Source organism: Gymnoscopelus microlampas, assembly GCF_963454915.1.
Source record: "Gymnoscopelus microlampas genome assembly, chromosome: 14".
In the NCBI taxonomy this organism is placed as follows: Eukaryota; Metazoa; Chordata; class Actinopteri; order Myctophiformes; family Myctophidae; genus Gymnoscopelus; species Gymnoscopelus microlampas.
In genome coordinates this window covers 32,713,153-32,717,586 of record NC_139951.1, presented here as the reverse complement: position 1 = coordinate 32,717,586, position 4,434 = coordinate 32,713,153, and positions in this window count along the sequence as shown.

Genomic DNA, 4,434 nt, shown 5'->3' with positions numbered 1-4,434 from the left:
ACATTACAGTATCCTGCCCTGTACACAGGGACATTTGTAAGCAACAGTGTACAAACAGTGTACACCATATACACTAACTTGCACCATGCAGAACAAAATGCACACATTAATCAGTCATCATAGACCTCGTCAGAGTCAAAATTTTCCTCAAATTCCTCAATCTCGTTGTCTTCTTGTCCCTGATCTCCAGTGTCAAGGAGATCAACCAGTGAGGTTTAGTAGAGGCCCTAGAAGGGGTCCACGCGCGACTGCTTATTTTTTTTTCTAGTTAAGATTTTTGGCATCCATAGGACCTCTAAAATAGGGATTTTGATGATCCCAAGAAAAAAAGTGGTCCCAAGTGTGTTTTTCTCAATGTTTTATTACCCCTATGAGACCTCGGGGATGGCTGGCTGGAACGCCGGCGAGAGTGTTTTTCGGAGACTGTGGAACGCTCAAATTTAGACGCAGCCCAAAGATAGAGATACCTTTTGATTCCAGACAACCTCAAGTTTCCAATGGGACCAACCATGTCATGCTACCTTGTCGGGAAGGGGGCTAAATACCTAATGATTCAAAGTTAAGACAACATTTTGGCGAGGGAAAAACGACCACCACCATTTTACAAATGGTCCCTTGAGCTGTCACCTGAATATATGTGAATGGAAATGGGTTACATGGATACCTACAAGCCTCCCCTGTACAGACATGCCAGATTTTTGTCTATCTCATGCAGTTTTGGGCAAGAACCATGCAGTGTTTTGCATGCAGTACAAATATGTAATTTCCGCCTATTGTAAAAAGGAGACCACTTTACTGCATCTATAGCTGTATGAGACCACTGTACTGTATCTATAGCTGTATGAGACCACTGTACTGTATCTAGAAACCACTGTACTGTATCTAGACCACCATACTGTATATATTGCTATATGAGACCACTGTACTGTATCTAGAGACCACTGTACTGCATCTAAAGCTACATGAGACCACTGTATTGCATCTAGACCACTGTGCTGATCTATATCCCACTGTACTGAATCTATAAACCACTGCACTGCATATATAGACCATTGTATTGCATCTAAAGACCACTGTACTGCATCTAAAGACCACTGTACTGCATCTATAGACTAGCTACTGTATCTATAGACCACTGTAGTGCATCTGTAGACCATGTAGTGCATCTGTAGACCACTGCCGTGCATCTATAGACCTCTCTAGTGCATCTATAGACCACTCTAGTGCATCTCTAGACCACTCTTGTGCATCTATAGACCACTCTAGTGCATCTGTAGACCACTATAGTGCATCTGTAGACCACTCTAGTGCATCTGTAGACCACTCTAGTGCATCTCTAGACCACTCTAGTGCATCTATAGACCACTCTAGTGTATCTGTAGACCACTCTAGTGCATTTGTAGACCCCTATACTGCATCTGAAGACCTCTCTAGTGTATCTGTAGACCACTCTAGTGCATCTATAGACCACTCTAGTGCATCTATAGACTACTCTAGTGCATCTATAGACCACTCTAGTGCATCTGTAGACCACTCTAGTGCATCTGTAGACCACTCTAGTGCATCTGTAGACTACTCTAGTGCATCTGTAGACCACTCTAGTGCATCTGCAGACCACTCTAGTACATCTGTAGACCACTCTAGTGTATCTGTAGACCACTCTAGTGCATCTGCAGACCCCTATGCTGCATCTGTAGACCACTGTAGTGCATCTGTAGACCACTCGAGTGCATCTGTAGACCACTCAGTGCATTTGTAGACCACTCTAGATGCAGTACGTGCTCTCATGCAGCAATAGATGCCGTACAGTGGTCTCATATAGCAATAGATGTAGTACAGTGGTCTCTATACAGTATGGTGGTCTTTAGCTGCAGTACAGTGGTCTCATGCAGCTATAGATACAGTACGGTGGTCTCATACAGCTATAGATACAGTAAAGTGGTCTCATACAGCTATAGATACAGTAAAGTGGTCTCCTTTTTACAATAGGCGGAAATTACATATTTGTACTGCATGCAAAACACTGCATGGTTCTTGCCCAAAACTGCAAGAGATATGCATAAATTTGACATGTCTGTACAGGGGAGGCTTGTAGGTATCCATGTAACCCATTTCCATTCACATATATTGAGGTGACAGCTCAAGGGACCATTTGTAAAATGGTGGTGGTCGTTTTTCCCTCGCCAAAATGTTGTCTTAACTTTGAATCATTAGGTATTTATCCCCCTTCCCGACAAGGTAGCATGACAAAGTTTGACTCTGACGAGTTCTATGATGACTGATTAATGTGACTGTGCATTTTGTTCTGCATGGTGCAAGTTAGTGTATATGGTGGACATTGTTTGTACACTGTTGCTTACAAATGTCCCTGTGTACAGGGCAGGATACTGTAATGTGTGTATTTAGTTCATTGTTCATTACAGAGGATGTTGTTTTGTGTGTGATGTTATGCTATGTTATAAAGCTTGCTTAAAAACTCTGTCTAGACATCTTATTTGCACATAGAAACCTATTGTTGGATTCTAGGCTTCTAGAAAGCTACTGACTGAATTTAATATTTTCTCCGATTTGAGGTATAGTGCAGACTTTTGGCTACAGAAAGAGTAATTTTCAAGATAGAAAGGTCATCTTGGGCTTAAATTAAAGCTTAGGGATATGGGAAGTTTTCTATATACAAGTGGGGCAGTGATACTCACAAGAAAGTGCTGGAAAATTACCATCTTTGTTGTTGTTTGTCAAGCGGACAGTATATTTTTCTGTGTTTCTGGGGATTATATAGGTCATATTTATAAATACAATGGTAGCAAGCCCCAAAATGCTATTCTGCTACTTACCCTTATGTGTCAGGATAGTCCATGACAAATTTCAGACTACCAGGTCTATTTTTGGAATTTTGGTGAGTTAATATTGCATTTACATAATTTCGCCAGAGCCATATACAAAAAAGGGGATTTTGAGGTAGGTGGGACATTTTGACAACTTTTTATCATAGCTCATCATTTTCAGCACATTTTTTCCAATAAGAAAAACCTGATTAGAAGTATAATTCCGGAGGGTGCATGATACCCCCCCCGAGTGACTAGACTAATAAAACATGAATTAGACATATTTCTGTCCAGTCTGCAACTGCATCACTGTTCACTTCCTCCCTAGTAGGCTACTGCAGGTGTAATGCAGGTAATCAGTGTGTTGCCAGATTTTGCAAAAGAAACAAGCGGACAGGTCTATGAAAACAAGCCCAAAAGAAGCAACTAGGCTCAGGCTCATGATAACGTCTGCAAATGGTTTACATACTCTTTACGAATGTCTTACGCATCATTTGCTTAACATGAATGATAATTCTAGTAATTGTTTGGTGTCTGCATTCATGAAAGCCAGGTAGTTTGCAACATGTAAGGAGAAAGTCCACATTAACAGACAGTCATAAATGATGAACTGTCTTCACTTTACTGTAGGGCACATAATAACATGTACAAAGGATTTATAGATATTTTAGGAATGTTTTACAAAGCATGTTAAACATGAACAAACACATTAACAGACAGTTGTAAATGATGAACTGTCTTCACTTTACTATAGGGCACATAATAACATGTACTAAGGATTTATAGATACTTTAGGAATGTTTAACAAAGCATATGTTAAACATGAACAAGCTACCAATAGCTTGTATATATTATGTAACATCAGTTACAAATGATTTAATAATCATTTACAGATGTATTATACATGGCTTATTCATGAATAGTTACTAATACCTTTATAGATGATTTGTAACCGTAGTTATAAAGGTTTTAGTAATCATTTACGAATGTCAATAAACAGGTTGTTAATGATTTGTTAATAGTCTACAAACTGCTTATAAACGTTTATAAATGCTTTAGAATGGGTCGTTACAAATGATTTAATAATCTTTTACAGATGTATATAAATGGCTTATTCATGAATAGTTCACTACTTACTAATACTTTACAAATGATTTGTAACTGTAGTTATAAAGGTTTTAGTAATCATTTACGAATGTCAACAAACAGATTGTTAATGATTTGTTAATAGTCTACAAACTACTTATAAACGTTTATAAATGCTTTATAACGGGTCATTATTGTAAAGTGCTACCTGATTTGATCTTATTTTATAGTTGTTATTTTGATCCTAGCCTGTGTTGTGTGAGGTTCAGTAACATCCTTTATCCACTCTTTTTGGATATAACAGCACACTGATAGCTGCCTAACTGTAAAGGAAATCAGAAACTTAAAGGTTAAAGAAACTAAGTATCCTCCTACAAACTACCGCTATTGCAAGACGGCAGCAGAGTGAAGAATCAAATAGATACAGTAGCCAGCAGAGTAAAGTACAGTATCAATCAAATAGATAAAGTAGCTTGCAGTCAGAAACTGTAGACGTGAAGGTAGGGGTGTTGCGTTGGAAATA